This window comes from Ambystoma mexicanum, chromosome 2q (assembly GCF_040938575.1).
Source record: "Ambystoma mexicanum isolate Mex_15411 chromosome 2q, UKY_AmexF1_1, whole genome shotgun sequence".
NCBI classification, from domain to species: domain Eukaryota; kingdom Metazoa; phylum Chordata; class Amphibia; order Caudata; family Ambystomatidae; genus Ambystoma; species Ambystoma mexicanum.
Genome location: NC_090924.1, coordinates 335,649,263 through 335,670,397, shown reverse-complemented (window position 1 = coordinate 335,670,397; position 21,135 = coordinate 335,649,263). Strand labels below are relative to the sequence as shown.

Sequence of the window (21,135 nt, the reverse complement as noted above, 5' to 3'; positions counted from 1 at the left end):
ATGATTCAGGGGTGGGAGGGGGAGGATAGGAGGAAGTTGCAAAGTTAACTGGTTTGAAATGTAGTTTGAGTGTTACAAGCTTTGTGTTGTAGTCAATTTGAGCGCACCATGTCGACAATGGGTAACCTTGAGCAAGGGATGAGGAACATAGCAGGAAGGCGCGGGCCTGGTAGTGGGAACAACTGTAGAGATGAGTATGGAGATTGGTATTACAATGGATTACCTGAATGTTAGGGGAGCAAACTAGTCGACAAAGAGATATCTCCTGTTGAGGGAATTAAAGAGGGCACAACTAGTTATAACTGGAAAAGGGGGTGGGGGGTTTCCTGGCTACCTTGCCGTTTTGAATTCTCTGTGCCTTTTTGTGTTTTAACCAGTGCAGGTTTATTTATCAATTGAGTGTAGACCCATAGTCCCAATAACGGTCAGCCGACAGGTGGGGTCCTGTATGTATTCTGTGCAGGTCCTGTGTATTCACAGCTTGGGTCCTCAGTGGGCCTCGTGAAAGGGAGTGCTGACGGACCTGTTGCTTTTTTGGTTAATGTCAGTCAATTCAATATAATGTTGGTTCACCAGACACACTGAGCATTAGGGGAGGAACCTGCCCCCTGGGCACAGTTTGTTGGAGACATATACAGGTCGTCTGCAAAATCCCAAAAAAGGGGGGGGGGGGGTGATTCTTTTGTCCAGCTGACTGAAATTCAAAGTAGAGGCCCGTCTGGCGGATAAGGAGAGGAGGTTTATGTTCATGAATGGCAAATTGGTGGGAGATGATGTGGACAGTGGGTTTGATGTATTCCCCCAACAAGGGACAATTGCTGTTCTGGGAGGGAGTCAGAGATAAGTTGATGCCCTTTGTCGAGGGCCCTCTGATAGTGGGAGGAGACTTTAATATGGTTCTCGACCCGAGTAAAGACTCGGGGTGGGGAGGGTGGAAGGACCCCATACTAGCCCAAAGGACCCTGAGAAATTTCATGAGATCAACAAGGAACATGGGATATCGGACTAGAGGGTGAAATCCAAGGCGGCTCACGACCCTTTACATAGTACTCCCATGGTTACAACTCATATTCAAGAATAGATTTAATCTTGATTGACGATGCTCTTAGGGGTCAGATCGCCAGCTCCCAGGTGGATCCTGTCCCATGGTCTGACCACGATTCAGTGAAGATAGTGTTGGGGAGCTGGGCGGCGGGGTTACCAAGAGGCAGATGGTTGTGCAACGATGCCCTTCTTAGGGATAAAGATATAGCACGTGATTTACTTGCATAGGTTAAAGCCTACTTTGAACATAATGACACAGGGGATGTGAGAGATCAGGTCCTCTGCGAGGGGTTTAAAGCCACTATTCGGGTTTTACTAATTAAAATCGGTTCCCGTAAGAAAAGGGAGAGACTAAGGTGGGTGGTGGAACAACGTGAAATTAGGCTCGTTTCTGGGGCGTGGGGTGGCCCCTTGCACTCCGGCGAAGTGTGTAAACTGCAAAGTTACAAAACCCAATTAGAAACATTACTGTTTCAGGACACTAAGAGGAAACTTTTATTTCTCAAACAGAAATATTACGAGAAGGGGGACAAAAACGATAAAATACTGGCATTGAAATTAAGAAAGCAAAGTAAAAGAAAAATGTTGACTGAAATTAAGGTGCCTGGGCACCTCACAGTCCACGACGCTGAGGGTATTGGGGAACAATTCAGGGCCTTCTTTGAACAGCTTTACTCTTCAGAGTATAGGTGGGTGGCTCCCATATTACTGAGTTTCTTAGCAGTTTATCCATCCCGAATCTGACAAGATGGTGGTCACTCTGAAAGATCCAGTGGGGGTTGAGGAGGTGGAGACAATGATTAAAGGGATGAAAGGGGGTACAACACTGAGTTGTGACGGTTTCTCATTGCGTTTCTTCAAACACTATAGATCGAACCTAGCTCCATTTTGACAAAGGTATTTAATGCGGTCCTTACTAGTGGAGCCCTTCCGGAAACAACGATGGGGGCCATTTATTGTAGTCCTGCCTAAATAGGGTAGGGATCCAGCTCAGTGTGCCTCTTATAGACCGATCTCCTCACTGAATGTTAATGTAAAAATGATTGCAGAATTATTAAGGGAATAGAGGGGGTGCTGTGGACCCCAATTCATGGGGACCAAGTGGGTTTTATAAGACAGGGCACCAACAACATCCAGAAAACTATAAACCTGATACATGGGGCCAACAACTACAAGGAAGATCAAAACTTGGTTACCATTGACTCAGAAAAGGCCTTCAATCGGCGGGAATGGCGGTACATGATGCAAGTTCTAAAAAAATCTGGACTTCGGGGAAAACTTTAGAAAGTGGGTTGCAGTAATGATATAATTCTCTGACCGCCTGTGTCCAGGTGAATGGGATACTTACTCAACCCTTCAGTTTATCCAGGGGCACACGTCAGGGTTGTCCCCTCTCTCCAATGTTATATGCCATGTCCATGGAGCCCCTAGATATAGTTATTAGATCTAATCTGTGGATAAAAGGGAATCACCTGTGGGGGGGGGTGGAATTTAAACTTTCACTATTCATAGATGACATACTAGCCTACTTGTCTGACCCGCAGAACTCCTTCCCGGAGTTGATCTCACAGATCTCCTGCTTTGGTGTTTTTACAGGCCTCAAAATCAATGTGGAAAAGTCCAGGGCGATGCCGATGAAGAGGGGTCAGTCTTGCCTTGATCTTGAAGAACAGATATGTGGTTTGAAAGTGGAAAGGAAGGATATAAAATACTTAGGGGTTACTATTACGAGAGACCCTTCAAGCTTGGGGAAGGTAAATTGTACCCCTATGTTGGACAAAATAACATCTGACCTGAAGAGATGGGAGCGGACAGTACTGTCGTGGTACGGCCGGATGGCCGCAGTGAAAATGAATATACTATCCGGTCTCCTTTACTTGTTTGTTTCTCTTGCAGTGTGCCTTCCTGAGAGATTTTTTGGTGAATTAAAAATGATGGTGACCAGGTTCGTTTGGGGTAGCAAGAAGGTGGGACTGAAGAGATAGTCCTGACTCTCCCTAGAGATCACAGGAGATTTCGTCTTCCAAATTTCAAGATGTAATACCGGGCTTCCCAGTTGAGGGTCATGTTTGAGCTCATGAGGGAGGATCAGAGGAATTCTTGAACATTCTTAGAAGCCCTGGAGGCACTACCCAGGAAGGTGAGGGATTACCTTTGGGCTCCTTGGAAGGATATTCCCGTTAATCCTAAAATGTATACTGCCCTGGGGGTGTTGTGGGCAATCTGGCAGAGAGGAAAGGAAACGGCTCCTTTGTCCTCATGGCCTTCTCCCCCGACCTCATTTTGGGGCCCAAAGATGGGTCTGGATAAACAGAACTTTACGTTTTCCCAGCTATTGTCGGACGGCGGACTACAACGTGCAGGTCAACTATTCTCTCATGGAAACTTTAAAACCCGAGATGAATTGCAGACAGAAATGCCCCAGGCAAACCTTTTTTGATTACTTGAGGCTGAAGGGTATACCCACTGCTGCCAGATGAGAGAACCGTTTATCTAGGGATTCTACCCCCTTTGAGACAGCAATCAATCTGGCAACAATTAGAAATCGGGGTTATACAAAGTGCTCATCATAGCAGACCTCCAGGGAAGGCAAACCTTCTTGAAGATCTGGGAAGAGATGGTAGGGAAGGGAAGGGAATTCCAGGCGAAGATTGGGAGCCGATATGTAAAATATGCTTTCACAGGAACCTGTTTACAGCCATGATGGAACACAATTTCAAAATCTTACAAGGATGGTATAGAGATCCCCTTAGACTTTCAGAGACATTCCCGGGAATCTCCTAAATGTCAACGATCTTGTTGTTGGGTGGGATCCTAAGCAAGCCCAACAACCCGTGCTAGGGGCTATTTGGGTCCAGTCCTGGCGCCTATGGCGCCAGGCTCATATGGAGTCAGTCCTGGCGCCATAGGCGCCAGGCTCATAGAGTAAAACTTACCTGATGCAGACCATGCTGCAAACTTACCAGATGCGGACCATGCTGCAAGAGCTCCAAGACAAAAGAGGCTTGGAAGGGACTACTTTACTTAGGGACTATTTTTTACTCGGGCGGGGCTGGGGAGGAATACTTACCTGGGACTACTTTGGCTGCCATTTAAACCATGCCCAAAGAGCAGTGCACGCTTCGCGTTATTCTGCATCCAGCAGCGTAACGCTCACTGTGCCTGCAAGTCTGCATCCAGCCTTCTGCCATGCCTGCCTCGAGTTTGGAGCTCCTAGAAAAAGGGAGAAAGAAGGAGAAAAGGTTAGAACAAGAGCAATAGCTTTAATCCTTACCTGAATTCCTGATCCATCGCGCCTTCGAGCTGGAAGAAAGAAGTTATTTTATGCGCGTCTCCTCGCCTGCTGCAGCGCTGCACTGAACTCACCGGCCTTCGCAGCATCTTCACATTCCACTGCATCCTCCTGCATGTTCCCGCCGCACTCCGGCACCTAAGGAGAAGACAAGAACAGCAAGGTGAGCTAAGGGAATACACAGAGGAATATTAGTTACCCCCCCATAGACTTACTTGATTTTACCACCGGGGTACTATTCCTCTTCACGGGTCGGCGCAGCTTCCACTGCATCTTCAACGAAACCCGGCCCCTAACGGGAAACAAAAGGACAGCAAGGTGAAACAAAGGGACTAACAAGGGGAACCCTCCTCACCACAATAGACTTACCTGATTTTACCGCTGGAGGTATTATTCCCCAAGACGTCATACTTTCTCTCAGCGCCTGAATAAGGGAGAAAGCAACAGGTTACATATTGACTTTATTTTATCGAACTGTGTTGGAAAATACAAATCCTTACCAGAATACTACCGGTTGCCACGGGGAACTCTTCATTAGGGTCAAGCTGCAACCTGCAAGGAATCGGACAAAAGTGAAAGTCAGGCATTTGAACTCTTACGAACTTTATATTTACGGCGTCTTTCTGGGAATCTCGGGAGTCAATATTGTTCTGGAACTCACCAATTCCTTCGAGCCAGTGAAGCAACTGGTTATCAACGCGCCCCTGCGCTCAATGCAGGATGGAGAGCTCATCTTTTCAAACCATCAGGTGAGACTATAAGAGGGGACATCAAAGGCAATCTGTGGGGAGAACAGCGGGGGTGCGGGGATTTTACGCTCAACTCCACGGGTGGTTAATTCCCTTTCTCCATTTGCAGAAGAATATTCCTACGGGTCAAGCAAACGAAGCTAGGTGGGCCAGTCCAGTCCGTCATCTCGGCCCTACGCGACACATTGGTGGCGACCGCAGCTGTCCAGATCCGATCGACGCATCTGTGGGAGCCAGGTGAGCGAAACACTAATGGAGGCAATGTTGAGGTCTGCCAGACATGGAAGAGAGAATCCCTTCCGAAGAAAGTAGACTGGGAGCCAAAACTCAGAAACATGATGATCATGTGGGTGGGACAAAGACTGATATGCAAATGTATATTTCCCATCTGTGAAAGGTACAGTGAGCTAAAGTGTGGCTGCAGACTCTCAAATGGGTACCTTCCCATAGAACAGGCCAATGGGCCGTGTTCGTTCTCGCAGAGGGGCGCCTAGGGACCATTTTTTTCTATATGGAATGGAGTTCACTTAGTGGCCAATAAAAATGAAAGTTTACCCAAATAAAAGTTTCTTGGAGCTTCGGTTTCATTTTTCAATAATTAATTACAATTTAGGGTTCCATTCCCCAAGGCTGGTATACCCCAATGGTTGTTTCCTCCTTCCGCAATAGCAAACTTCCTTGTTAGCATAAAGGTGTTCTCTAGTCTTGGCGCAGTTTTAAGCCACACGGTCCCACACATTACAGGTCACGCAAACAGAAACCTTGGATTCACTTTTCAACAGTTTGTTATTAAAAAAAAGCAGTTCTCTGGTTTTGGAGAAGTTTTAGACCACACAGTCCACCCCAGGCCACGCAACCAGGAACTTCCGGTTCTCCTTGGGTAGTTCACTATTCAGCCAAACAAGTAGTTTCTCCAATTTAGCTCCACAACTTTAATAAAAAGTGGTTTCTCAACCTTGACTCCAACTTTGCTCAAAGAGTCTTTCATTCAACTTAGTTTCCTAATTACTTCCAGTTCATTGTTCTTTATTTAGCAAGTGTGTTCTTCCCTTTCATTCAGTGTTCAATAGATGCAGGGTTGGATTTGCTTATTTCATTCAGTTCAATACTCAAAACGTGCAGCCTTGCATGTTTCATTCAATAAATTCAATAAATAATATTCAATAAATGTTGCTTTGCTTCCTTCATTGACTTCGGTATTCCAAAAATGCTGCTTTGCTTAGTTCATTCAATTTGTTAATCAATAAATGCAACGTTGCTTCTTTCATTCAAGTCTGTATTCAATAAAGGCAACTTTGCTTGTTCCATTCATTTCAGTATTCAATAAAGACAATGTTGCTTGTTCCCGTGGATATTCACGGTCCCTTGGAGCGCCTAGGAGGTTCTAGCATCCCTGACCCTTACCCGAACCCGGCAACTCCTGTTAAAAGCTTCTCCCCGAGCAGGAAAGACTGTTCACCGGGTGGTTTGCTTATAACTCTCCGGTTCTCGTGCCCAGCTCCACTTCCGCTTCTCGGCAGCACCTGCTGCCCACCTCCCCTTCTGTGGGCTATCTGCTCTGCACAATCACACCAGCAGGACTCCTGGGGTTTTGGTTGGCTTCTCTTTGTCTCAACTTCCCTCACTCCCGCACAGCTCCTTCTGCTGGGCCTTCCTTTTTCCCTGCTTCTTTGTTGTGCTTCAGCCTTCCATCTTTTATACACCTGTAATGCTTTGATGGGCTACAGGTGTATACCATCAATTAAAACTGCCTGACTCCGATTACACGGACATGCCTGACCTTCATGCATCTTCTTCGTCCCAGTACCAAAGTGGCAAGAGCAATCCATGTCTATTACTCTCAGTTGCTTCTTCCTCGTCTCAGTACTGTTAGTTACCCCAAGAGAGGAATAAAAGGGAACTGCTTTATAATGACCTATAAAAGTCAGGAGAGAGTTAGGTGGATTGCCATAATGTCAAGTAGGATAATGAGTTTTAACCAAGGTCTCCTCATCCCCAGTCTTTCTCCCTCTCTGTCCAATATGTATGGAATGATAGTATCTCCTGCTCTTCTCAGAGAGAAGGGAACATGGTGCACAATATCCCATAACCACTTCTGGGATATGGGGTTCCCTCCTGAAAGGAAAATGTGGAATGCCTTGTCTTACCTAAGGGCATCCCACCTGCAATCCCCAAGGACACTCTATCCAAGTGATACTTCCTTGCTTGTCCGCTCTCAGGGGCAGGATCCAAAAGTGATGGCCTTTACCTGGCCACCTGCACAGAGGATGCAGGAGGAGTAGACGTGAGAAGACCCTTAGGCTTCTGTTTAGGTGGTCTTTCATATACTAGCTATGAGGCTTTCGCATGGGTGGATTTTGCATAATGGCAACATACAAACAGGTATTTTGGGATTAAAGGATCTGTATCACCACGAAAGAATGAATACTGCGTCCCTCCTAAGGGAGTCACCACTTCTCACTGAGCCATCTCTTCCCATGTGATCCTCCCTCATAATGCCACCCCGAGGGTCCGGATCAGGTAGCGGCTGCCTTCCCCTGGCCACATGGGAGGCGACTTTAGGTTGGGGATCAGTGATGACTCTGCAGGATTCATCACAGCAGAAACCCCAGCCAAGCTGAAAGAGCCTAGATCAATAGAGTGTGGGAGGTCTAAAACCTCCGGCCAACAAGTGAAGAAGTATCACAAGGAAGGTTGGCATAAATACTTAGCTAAAGAGGATATCAAACCTCCAATGTTGCGGAGGAGTTACAAGAGCTAATTCCAGAGATAAGAAGATCTTGCTAGATAAATAGCAACAAGATTGAAGACACTGATACAAAGAGGCCCTCAGAAAAGACTGGTACATCAGGAGAATTAAACCAATCTCCTGGGATTGTTTAGGTTTCATTTCTTAGTGGTAGGTTGAGTGTAGAACTAGATTTTTCTGTCTTTTCGACCTTCTGACGACAAATGAGCACCTTGAGCTCCTTTAGATTGATAGGGAAACTCGTTAGAATAGTGAAAGCTAGGCCGTTCTCCGATCATTTAAATAAAAATAATTTAGAAATGACCTCCGTTTTCCGACCCACCACAACTGGAATGTGGCCCAGCAGGCAAGAAACCAGAGACGCGGGCTGTGCCAGCTCGAGCACGAACAGAATACCTTTAGTGGGCCAAGAAGAGGAACCGTCCACAAACTCCCACAACGAGCCAGCAGGAACCAGGATGAGACGCCCATCGCCAAGGAGTCCAGTGGAGGAGTGATGCAACGAACCCCGGAGCAGCCCTCCAGCCGTACACAAACTATGTGTTTTGGACTATGAACATAGGCCAGGACCTATGATAAAAGGCCACAAGGGTGAGGATCGTAAGCCAGAAGCCATCCCTTTCCCTTGGGCAAGACCCAGTAGTATCTCTTTGGGTTGTTATATATTTTCTTTCAGCAGTAAGGAGAGAAAATAGGTTAGAATAGGGTTTCTGGACAGAGGACTTCCTTAATGTTTGTCAACTTCACAGAATGGGGAGCACCCCTTGTCACCTTCATTTGTAGGGGTAGTATCACAGAGTAAGGGAAAGATTAGGTATTTTTTTTAATCACAAGAGGCAATTAACCTTTTGAAAATCATGCCCATTTGTCAGTTTCCTGATTATGGACTACCACAGCAGCAGAAAGAGCAATCCAAGGCAAATCCAGTATATAGAAGAAGGTGGGCACCCAGGTAGCCAAATAAAAGGATAATCCACAGCCAAACCAGTACTCATAAACAGGTCAAGAAAAACAAGGAAGCAGAAGACACTTGTAGTGAGGAACAAAAAACACTGCCCTCTGGAAACATTGAGAAGGGTGGTTAACTCATCGGCTTTTCTTTTACGTGCACTGCCTCTTCCGGGTTCTGCAGCATACATTGTCATGACCTAGCAGGAGGACAAAATGCGCTCAGTGTACCGCTGCTCTGTGCACATTACAGAACGCTGTCCAGCATAATGGCAACTGCCATGGCAGCCACCTGTTTCCAGGATACATGCCCCCGCTGGCACGGATCCTGCTGCACTTTTCTAAAATATTAGCTTTGTTGAATCGAATTTTACAAACTGCAGCTGCCAGTTAGTTCTGCACCCACTCTATTGCTTCAAGACTTTTACATATATTATTTTCATTGAACTTTGTATGCCATCCTTTATTACACAGAGGTCCGGGGGTCTTTCATTGATCTCCATAACTCATTGAGTTAGGGAAAAATACTTTGCCTACATCCCCCAAACATTCAGCCTGGTTAATAAGGCTGAGCGTGCCTCTGCTCAAGTATATTCAACTTCTAAAGCTTATGCTGTGAGCAACTGCATTTCCAATCTTTTTGTCAAAACTGACCAGAACGCAGAAGTTGAGTGTCCACTCAACTATGCTGTTTCATTGCTTATCAGCAGTGCCAAACTTGCACATATTTCTTTTGGTCTATTCCCACAAGGCCCGCCTTTCAAATTACTGATGACGTCTTTGTCTTCTTTGCCGGACCCTATTCCATATAGAACACCAAGAAAAGTTATGGTGGGTTTAAAATGTGAAAGTAGGAAGGTTCATATGAGCCAGGTATATGTGTGTGTATATATATCTCCTCTCTCTCTCTCACCCTACTCTCTTACGGTTCTCCTTCCATGAGCCTTATGCTCGTCCCTTGTAAAAGAAGAGAAAGTTGATAGGTTAATTTCCACCCATAGCGACAGCAACCTTTGTAGGTCACAAGCCATGCAAGCCTGTTTTAAAGGGCTCTGCACTTTATTACCTTGGTCAGTCACTAGGTATGCCATGAACAATATAGATTTGTGTTAGTACTGGTATATTTCAACAACTGGCTAAGTGATGCTGCAAATGCTGCCCATCAGAAATGTATTGGGCAGCCTAAAAATCATGAATCTTTAGTTAATTATTCGAGAACTGTGTGACCCAAGCAGTCCCACTCTTGATCTCGTGTTCTCTTAAGACTATACAATTAGTGTCAAAAAATGTCTTTCCTTAACCTGGTCTGATCATAGAACGCTATATTTCACAACACCCACATTTCAACTTAATATTAATATTACCAATGCTACTATAATGAAATAGAATACACTAAACCCCAGTTCTACCCAAAACAGAGGATAGCCTGAATCAACCCTGAGCGACGAGGAAATATCTAGCCGGTTAACTCTCATACAGCCAATTTCCAATTTCTCCTTCACCATTACAATGAAGGGAGCAAAGATGGCCACTTGGTACACAAAGAGCTACCTGGAGGTGGGATATATGGGATTTCCCGAGGTACCTCTTCCAGTCACAATCCATCATGTAGCATGCTCTCACAAATAGCAAAAAACGTCCACCAGAGACATCTGCTATGCAGGGAAAATTAACATGTATCCCAATGACCTGAACAAATGTCTAGATTAAGGATTGGTTGTGCATACACTTCTCCATGTATGGATATTGGTTTTGGAGACAACGAGATAGTGCTGTCTCTGTGCTTCCGCTCATGAGCAGAGAGTTTCTTCAGTGGGGACTCACCACTTGGAGACCAACTGGATAACCGGCATCAACCCTGCTGCAGATTGACGCGGCATCCTTGGGGTGACACAGCTTTGTGCTGTGGAACCATGGACCAGTGCCTCACTTCTGCCTGAACCCAAAACAGGCAGATGGCTCATTTAAGCACTTGCCTGCCACTGTAAAAATATTAAATACAAGCAATTACCAACAGAGGAACCGGTTCAGGTTGCAGCAAAGACACATTAGGAAAAGGCAGAAGATGATTGGGGATGAGTAATAACCAATAACATTTGGGAATAACTAACCAAAACCTTTATTACCTTTATTAGATCATCAAGCTAGTCATGGGGGCTAAAAAGGGGCTCAGGACTCTGCAGTCGTGGTCAGACACAACAGAGAACACCAGGCGCTAAACCAAAGGGAGATGAAGCACAGCATGTAGGAACAAGGAAGAGGATACACTGACTAAGGGAGTTGTTGCCTCGAGGACCCAGATGGGTCAGAGTTGCAACAGGGTTTAACTAAACTCTGAAAGACCCTTACAACTGGCTCAGGAGAGCGACCATTTCTGGGACCAGAATTTCACAGACTGACAAAAACCCAAATCAAGGCGGGAGAAATACTTGCTGGTAGGAGTGTGATAAAAAGGTACTGATTGTGTCTGAGTAGGATGGTTGTGGCTAGAGGGTGATAACATCTAGACCTGGCATTTATTCTAAACAAGGGGGTAGGCGACTGCCAAGCGAGCAGTGCACTATATTTCTAGGACTGAGACTAACATAAATTGAGCTAGGCACTCTATCCCAGAGACTATACCATAGATTAGGGGGCCCCAGGAGAAAAATCAGTGTTCCCATAGTTAGCAGTTAGGTCCTTGAGTGTCAAAGCCCAGCGGCTCCCTCCCCCACTCATCAGGAGCTGGGGGTGGCAAAGTTGGAAGCTGCTATGGCGCTTGGGAGACCAAGTGCATTAAGGGAACCACAACTCCCGGGATCCTGAGCGACTGCGGCAGCATCGTGTCCTCGGACGGACAAAAAGTCCAGCACCAGATAAGTCTGATGAACCGCCAATGTGGAAGCAAAGCATTTGCGTTCCGGTGGTCTAGCGCTCAATGGTTCTGACTCTGCATGAGCAGCGTTTGTCTGTTTCTTGGTATACTTAAACAGTATTTTAACTTTCTGGCTCTGGATTGTTTTGGGTTACTCAAATGGATTATCCCTGTTGGTGCACCTCGACCTGGTGGACTGTTAACCAGGAACTGACTCGACTTGTACTCTTTGCATTGCTCTAGTGGAGCTGTGTTTTTTGGGCTTGTATCTCTTGGATTGACTTCATGTTTTCGGTCTGTGCTCCCTTAGCTCCCAATAGGGTCTGGTCCCTAGTGACTATTTTCCACTTTGGGGTCTTTTGACCCACTTGCTATACCTGGTGAACGGACGTAACATCAGATTTTTCATCTGGTCTATGGACTCAGGCATATGTGGTGGAGCATGTGATTCACGCAGGTTCTCCGTTTTTCCCGCCACCTCTCTAGGGTGGGGGGGAAGACCAGCGACGAGGGAGTGTCGAGAGATCCACGTGTGAATAACCCTATATTTATTCCCTTGCTGGGAGAGTCGTGCAAGCGCACCTCTGCCTTTTCACCTGACACCTCCAGTCAGCAATGTGATTGTGTCCGTTTGTAGGGGTGCAGCCAGGGGGAAAATGTAAAGTCTGCTCAGGGCACCGGATTATCTCTGTGTATCCTTGACATTGAGAAACACTGAGTTGACCCATCTGTACACTTTTCAATAGGACGCTTTATAATTTCCAGTGTGAATCCCCTAGGATTATCAGTCAGTCAGTCAAATACGTTTATTTAGGAAATTAATACTTCCATAAAACTTATATATTAAAAAATGCAATTCTATTGGGTTAAAAATCCCAAATAATAAAAAAGAAAAAAAACAATCTCTAAAAATTGCGTAAAACAATATACATGTACTAAAACAATATCAACAAATGTATTTCTTTAATTAAAAGCCTGTCTTAAATATGACTCGGAATATATAGAAGTTAATCCCATCTGTCCTGACAAACGTAATGAAGATTGCATTAACTTTATACATCAGTTGTGTGTTCTGTTGCTCATTCACAAGTGGTAGGGTGGGCACCACTGTTGCCTTCTTATGTTCCAAATAAAGTGGAGATCTTCATGTATGAGGCATGGAGAACCACAGAGAAAAAGTCCTTGGTCCAAAGACCCCTAGAAGTATATGACGTATACCCAGAGAGACTCCCTGGTTACAACTGTGTGCTCACCAGATAGGCCAAACTGACCTTTTCTTGTGAATAATCATCATGTATTCAAAATTCCATTAATATGGAAATGACAAGAGTAATATTTCTCCATTTGTGGTGCTGATGATTCAAGAATAATAAATGCATGTCAAAATAAAAAGTGAGGGGAACTGATTTTTTGAGAAGTCAATGCATTGCAGACAGTCATCGTCGGGGCTCAATCTGTATACACAAAAAGAACATATCAAAAGAATAGAATCAAAATCCAAAATGCACAGGCATACAAGGAAATATTGAAACAACGGAATACACTGTGCGCATACATTTAAACAGTTCATATCTCTGTCAAAGCTCACTGAGAACAAAACTAAGAATCATTAATTCAAATGAAAAGGCCAAAAACTGGGACCAAGATTCTGTGGGTTACAAAACGGGGGGTGTAAAAAATGTACCAAAAAGTGCCGACTAAAAGTACAAATAATACTAAAATAAATTGGAAAACAAAAACCAAAAATAGAAAATGGGCTGGTCATGAGGTGAAAAAAAATAAAATGAATCAATTGTACCTCAGTAAATAATATGCTTGCTCTTCAGTCCATGGTAGGCAGTTATAAAATTCACACTGCTGCAGTAAACTATAAACAATAGGAAATATGAACAAATAGAAGAATAGAAAATGTAAGTAACTATGGACTGTGGTGCACACCAGTAGGACAGTATCTAATCAGGTTAGTAAGCAGAGCTTGAAGACAGCAAAAGATCTGGGACCCAGGAGGAGCGCAGCAGAGACACTGTACTCAACTCACGGAGCCAGATCTATCATTGAAGTATCTCACAGGATGGCACACGAACATGTGTATGCAACACGGGACGCCGTGACATCATTGTGTAACGCGTGACATCAGGGCGTCCCCCACACAAAATAGATATGGTCCTAGAAAACACAATCGTGGGTATCTAATAGAAGATGGAAAAGAAAAAAGAAAAAAAATGAAAATGTGGAAAAAGCCAAAATATAGGTCTGAAAAACAAATGTAAATATATGTAAACAATAAAAAAACAAGGAATACACAAATTAAAAATAAAATAGGAGCCAAAAATCAAAAATGAAAAACCAAACTCAGGTGAAATAAAAAGAATATAAAAATCAGAGCAAGTTTTCATACCAGGGAACAAGATATCCAAGCTAGAAATGGTCAGAATATACAATGTAAAATGTCCAAGTAGAAATTGGTCAAAATATAATCCAGGCAAATAAAAACAAACAATTGAATAATAGATGGATACATCCAAGTCAAGGGATCCAACATGGGAACATGTAAATACAAAGAGAAGAACCAACAAACAATCAGGAAAAAACAACAAGCATATGAGGAATAAAATGTGGGTAAAAGAAAAAGAACAAATATATATCATAATCACAGTGTGTCTTGGTGCCGAACGGAATTATGTAAATGCTAAATCAAAGGGTACAGACAAACTCAAAATGATTCAAAATAATCAAGGACAATCAAGAAGAAGCAGCAGAAAGAAGGGACGACTCAGGAACTAGATAATGCCGAAACTAGAGAGAGAGAGGAAGACATCAAAAATAACTAGAGAAATTACAGTCTTGGTTCATCCCCCTGGGGTCAATGAGTGCAGTTTATCAATCCAGTAGGCCTCTCTGCAGTCCAAAATATTCTGTAAACTGCCATGTGGTCTGGCAGATATCACTTCCACAAGTTGGAACTGGATTTGCGCAGTTTGATGATGGTCCTCCTGAAAAATGACATGTCACTGCTGAGTTTGCATTGTTTGTGCAGTTATTTGACCTGTGCTCATTCCACCTGTATTTAATAGGTCTGCTCGATTGTCTTACATAATATACACCTCAGGGGCACCTTATGGTGTAGACAACATACTCGGTATCACACGTAGCAAAATCAAATTGCTCTTTTCTCCAGTTCCAGGGTGGTGAAATAGGCTTTTGTCGCAAAGTTACAATTTGAACGTGTTACGCTATGACATCACGGCATCCCGCAGTGCGTTCGCGCGCACCATCCTTTCGGATACTTCAATGATAGATATGGCTCTGTGAGAGGAGTAGTGTCTTCGCTGCGCTGCTCCTGGATCCCAGATCTTTTGCTTGTCGGGTACCTTCAAGTCCTGATTAAATACTGTCCTATTGGTGTTCACCATAGTTCTTAGTGAGTTTTTCTATTTTTTCCTATTTCCTATTGTTCATAGTTTACTGCAGCAGAGTGAATTTTATAACTACCTGCCATGGACTGAAAAGGTCATCAGCAAGCATACTTTACTTATTTACTGAGGTACATTTGATTTGTTTTGTTATTTTCACCTCATGATTAGACCATTTTCCATTTTTGGTTTTTATTTTCTATTTTATAATATTATTATTTATTTTTACATTCATTGGCCCTTTTTGGTAAAGATTTTTACATGTCCCGTTTTTTTTACCCAAAAGCTCTTGGCCCCAGTTTTTGGACTTTTGATTTGAATTGATGATTCTTGGTTTTGATCCCAGTGAGAGTTGACACACGGGTGTGAACCGTTTACAATTCTGGACACAGAGTAGTTCGCTGTTTGATTTTTTTCATTTTTCTCTGGTCTACCTGTACATTTTGGGCTTTGATTCTCTTCTTTTGACATTTTCTTTTTGGGCATACCGATTGTGCCCTGACAATGGACTATGTCTGAAATTCATTGGCTTCTCTAAACATCTGTTTTCCTTGCTTTTTTTATTGATATGTATTAAAATTCTTGAATCATCAGGACCACGCATGCAGTCATTTTACTCTTGTCATGTTGAATATCTGATGTATATTCACAAGAATAGGTCACTTTGACCTATTTATTGAGCACGCAGTACTCAGTGAGTCTCTCTGGGTATACGTCATATACTTCTGTTGATCTTCCACCACACCCTGCTCAAGCGAATCCCCCGCAATCGGCCCCTCAATATAAAAATTATTTTTCTGCTTAACGGTTCACAATCTATCTCAGGGGTCTTAAATGCAACCAAAGGAACTGATCAAACGAAAAAATACAGTGCATTGTATAATGACATCTAAATAACGAGTGGGAGGGTTCAACGATAATGGGATCACCAAACAACCGGGTTCCATGAACAATAAGGAACACTTTAATCAAATGGGGTAACTGAATATGGAGATCTGCAAGTAATAATCAGAATATCTTGAAACAATAGGGCTCACTGTACAAGGAAGTCTGCAAACAATGGGGCTCGAGGAATAAGGTGAGCTACACACAATGAGGCCAATGAACAATAAGAAGATCTTCAGCACAAGGGCTCAATGAATATGAGATCTGCAAACTAAGCTTTGCAGTAATAATGAGATCTCAGAGAACAAGGCTCAATGAACGATAAGCTCACAAAAAATTTGCCCTAATAAATTATGGTAAGACATCCATAGAATATAGCTCGATGAATAAGGAGTTCTGGAAACAGTAAAGCACATGGGATTTCATTTTCCCAGATGCAATTTTTGCAAATGACAGCCAACCACAGCTCCTGGCTATCACACAACATAAGAGAACATATTCAAGGAACAGGGGCTAATTTGGTGGAATAAAGAGGGAGAACAACTTCTCAGAAATCTAAGGCCTAGAGGAACAAACAGCATCCGTCACTAATGCTTTTGCCAGCTCTGCGCAGTGAGGTGTAAAGTAGTCCATTGCACTGAACCAATCTTCAAAATTATGCAAGAAAGTTCAACAGCATTTAATTATGCCTACTGCACCAGATCTGGCCCATTGTGAACCCTGACTGGGGGACCACCACCTAAAGTATTTCCTTACCTGCGTTGCAGAAACAGATGGTAGCAAAGGGCCAATGGGCCCGCCTATTCTGCCCGCTTCCTTACCTACTGGAAAGCTATAGGCTGGATTTAGCCTGCAGCGGGTTCAGCAGAATGCCGGTAAGGGTCACTTGGCTGGGTTAGATCAATCAAGGAATGACCAACATACGGAGACTGGCGATGGCTCATGATATGATCGAACTTGAGTTGAAGCAGAGTGTTGGAGTACAGTGAATGAGAAGCTGGATAAGCCCTGACTTGTGTGGGCTTGCCCACTTGCGTCAGTCCTACTCTTTTATTTTTAAATGTAACGTCTTTTGTATTCCTATGCATTTACCACATTTCTGTATAGCGGAACTTCCGATACACTATACGATTGTGTCTAATTTTAAAAACAGGAACCACTTCACGTGTATTAGGCCTGCAGTTCATCGTTGTGGTCGTGATGAATGCAGCTGTAGGGTGAGCATACGTTTACCGTGAAAGTGACTGCGAAATCCAGAAGTGGATCCTGGTGTCATCTTCTATTAAGATGGCTGGCAGCCTCCGATTATCGAAATCGCTCTGCACTGTAAATTTAGTTCTGAAACAAGTGGCAGATTCAGAAGGCTGGCACCAGTGACAGCTAACAAGTCCAACTACTCCGCAGCCACCTTTGTATCCCAAGCATGCTCACCCTTTCAGTAGCTGGACTGTACTGATACTACCTGAAGTCAAGTAATGAATTTAATGTACAGACTCTGCCAGGCGCCATATAAAACTGCCCACTGGAATCTGGACTTGCCGGAGACCTACCAGTTCACAAGAGCAGGGAGCCGTTGGAGATAGACATATACACGACATCTGAAGCAGAACCCAAGACATTGTAGGCTTTTGCCATGCGCTGCCTCCTGGAAGCCAGGGAGCCTGCAACTGAAAAGACGCCCCACATAGAAAAAGCTTAGGTATGCTCTCGAGCCGTAGGTACTACATTACGCAGACCCCCGACAACAGTGCGGGGCACAGCGCTGGCACCTTGCCCGTGACAGCAGCATTACTTTAAATAACATACTACGGGGTGACGCACTGGCTGCTCTGACGGTCTGAAATGCTGACTCCCCCAACTCCGTACGCGGGTAGCAAAGCTAGATAACCACTGCCCCAGAAAATGTACACAGTTCAAAGAAAATAAATACCAAAAGCAGCTGCTTTCCCACGCCTTACTCCTCCAGCAAGACCTCTCGGAAGCCCTGCCAGCGACAGCAGCCACGTCCTAGTGCATCGTCCGCACATCTCTGGTTGGCGCATAGCCACCCCACTGTGCAGCAAATCGCAGGATAAATGGCGTGCATGGACCCTCAGTGGAGGGCCCGTGCAACTCCCCCGCTATCTCTGCAGAGGACTCCGGCTCGGTCACTCTTGGCAGGCTGTTGCCAATGTTCTTTCTGCGTAAACGCGCACACTTCCTCCTATTCAATTCCGCGAGAGCTCAGCTAAACAGCTTCCTGTTTCCAGAATGTTTTGGGCAGTGGGGAACAGAGAGTAATGGGGGGCGGGGATAAGGAAAGAAGAGGAAATGCACGGAATCGGACACACATTTGCTTGAGAAAATATACAGCCCAAAGCGGAACTAAACCTTGGCTGGGCTTTCACAGATACCTTTCACCTGCTTCCAAATGTTCCAAATGTTTACAGCAAGGCAACTATTTCACAGGCAGATACGGTCATATGCGCAATATCACATGAGGTCAAGCGAGAAAATGGGACTACAAATCCGCTTTCGTACTCTAGAGCGAACAATTTCGCCATTATTTCACATCTCGGACAACGCAAGACAAGGCCCTGCTGGACACGTGAGCTAAAGCACAATACAGAATTCTAAAAGAGAGACGGCACATATTTTTTCTTTTTTGATTTATTAGTTTATTAAAAACCTTTAACAAATATCCAAACATTTCATAATGTGCATACATCGACAGCAAGTTACAGGCATTTCATCGGAATGTTCCCTGGTGACTGGCTCATCTTAGATTGAATTACCTCACATCTTATTCTCACTTAAAAAATCATTTAAAAATGTGACCACTACAAATATTAAGGACTGACTTTCGCCCACTAAAATCTTCAGCCACCATTTGTCTACTGTTAGCGTGGGGGCCATTCTGATGAAAGATTCCAGATAGAGAGTACCTGTAAATCCACACAAATGTTTTAGGGGGTAATTCATAGAATTCAGCGCACAAGTGGCGCACGCGGCTGGCGCACAGTGTGCGCGTGTGAATCCCTGCGCCAGCCGCGTGCGCTAAAATCCATTTCCGCGCACAGCGTATTCATGGATTCCAGCCACCAAAACCAGCCGTGGCGCAGCGACCCTGCAGCAGTGCCAGTTACGCCCCCAAGAACGCCTCTCGCACAGGGAAAAGCCATCAATATACCCAATCCAGCGCAAAGGGCTGCGCTAACCCTGTACCAGCATGGCAAGCGGGCTACGTGTATCACTGGGGTGCGCGGGAAGTACCTCACGCCATTGGCCCCGTGCGAGCAGGGTACGCATATTTCAGGCGTGCGCGGGAAGTTCCACACGCAATTTCCGCAGGGTACGCGTATCTCAGGGGTGCGCGGGAAGTGCCACACGCGATTTCAGCAGGGTATGTGTATTTCAGGGGTGCGTGGGAATTTCCACACGCGATTGGGCCCGTGCGAGCAGGGTACGCGTATCTCGGGTGCGCGGGAAGTGCTACACGCGATTTCAGCAGGGTACGTGTATTACAGGGGTGCGCAGGAATTTCCACACGCGATTGGGGGTACGTGTATCTCAGGGGTGCGCGGGAAGTGCCACACGCGATTTCAGCAGGGTACGTGTATTACAGGGGTGCGCGGGAATTTCCACACGCGATTGGGGGTACGCGTATCTCAGGGGTGCGCGGGAAGTGCCACACGCGATTTCAGCAGGGTACGTGTATTACAGGGGTGCGCGGGAATTTCCACACGCGATTGGGGGTACGCGTATCTCAGGGGTGCGCGGGAAGTGCCACACGCAATTTCAGCAGGGTACGTGTATTACAGGGGTGCGTGGGAATTTCCACACGCGATTGGGGGTACGCGTATCTCAGGGGTGCGCGGGAAGTGCCACACGCGATTTCAGCAGGGTACGTGTATTTTAGGGGTGCGCGGGAAATTCCACACGCAATTTCATCATGGTACGTGTATTTTGGGATGCGGGGGAAGTTTCACACGCAACATCAGCAGGGTACGTGTATTCCAGGGCTGCGCGGGAAGTTCCACACGCGATTCCATCAGGGTACGTGTATTCCAGGGGTGCGCGGGAAGTTCCACACGCGATTGGGCCCGTGCGAGCAGGGTACGCGCATTTCAGGGGTGCGCGGGAAGTTCCACACGCGATTCCATCAGGGTACGTGTATTACAGGAGTGCGCGGGGAGCACCACACGTGAATTGCACGTGTGGGTCCTCCCAGGTGTTCCCTCTACACCCTCCACGGCCCCTGCAGGTGGCTCACACCACAGGGGCCTACCCTGCACATGTCCTACAGGCACACCATCCACCATGGCCATGACCCCCAGCCAACCCACATGTCAACTTGCACTACTGCCCACCAACGCATGTCCCCCTGCACCCCCAGTCACCAGGGGCACCCTCCACCAGGCCCCCACCCATGTCTCCCAGCACCCCCAGCCCCCAGCAGTGCAGGGGCACCCACCACCAGGCCCCCACCCATGTCTCCCAACACCCCCACCCCCCAGCCACCAGGGGCAGCCTCCACCAGGCCCCCACCCATGTCTCCCACCACCCCCACCCCCCAGCAGTGCAGGGGCACCCACCACCAGGCCCCCACCCATGTCTCCCACCACCCCCACCCCCTCAGCAGTGCAGGGGCACCTGCCAGCAGGCCCCCACCCATGTCCAACTCATGTTCCTCACCACCCCCACCCCCCAGCACTGTGGGGCACCTGCCAGCAGGCCCCCACCCATGTCCAACTCATGTTCCCCACCACCCCCACCCCCCAGCAGTGCAGGGGCACCCACCACCAGGCCCCCACCCATGTCTCCCAGCACCCCCACCCCCCAGCAGTGCAGGGGCAGCCTCCACCAGGCCCCCACCCATGTCTCCCAGCACCCCCACCCCCCGGCCACCAGGGGCACCCACCACCAGGCCCCCACCCATGTCTCCCAGCACCCCCACCCCCCAGCCACCAGGGGCACCCACCACCAGGCCCCCACCCATGTCTCCCAGGACCCCCACCTCCCAGCAGTGCAGGGGCAGCCTCCACCAGGCCCCACCCATGTCTCCCAGCACCCCCACCCCCCAGCCACCAGAGGCAGCCTCCACCAGGCCCCCACCCATTGTCTCCCAGTACCCCCAGCCACCAGGGGCACCCACCACCAGGCCCCCACCCATGTCTCCCAGCACCCCCAGCAGTGCAGGGGCAGCCTCCACCAGGCCCCCA

The 21,135-nt window shown here is 46.3% G+C and overlaps 1 protein-coding gene across 3 annotated transcripts in view; it reads right to left on the bottom strand.

Moving 5' to 3' along the window:
• Positions 1–21,135, bottom strand: part of TRAF7 (TNF receptor associated factor 7) — a 932,052-nt gene that overhangs the window by 739,926 nt on the left and 170,991 nt on the right. Inside the window, exon 1 of one of the 3 annotated variants that reach the window (XM_069647336.1) lies at positions 17,865–18,167. The exons of the other annotated variants lie outside the window; for them this stretch is intronic. The gene's annotated coding sequence lies outside the window, so the exon portion shown is untranslated. Of the gene's footprint in view, positions 1–17,864; positions 18,168–21,135 lie in introns of those variants that run through there. 3 annotated transcript variants of the gene reach the window in all.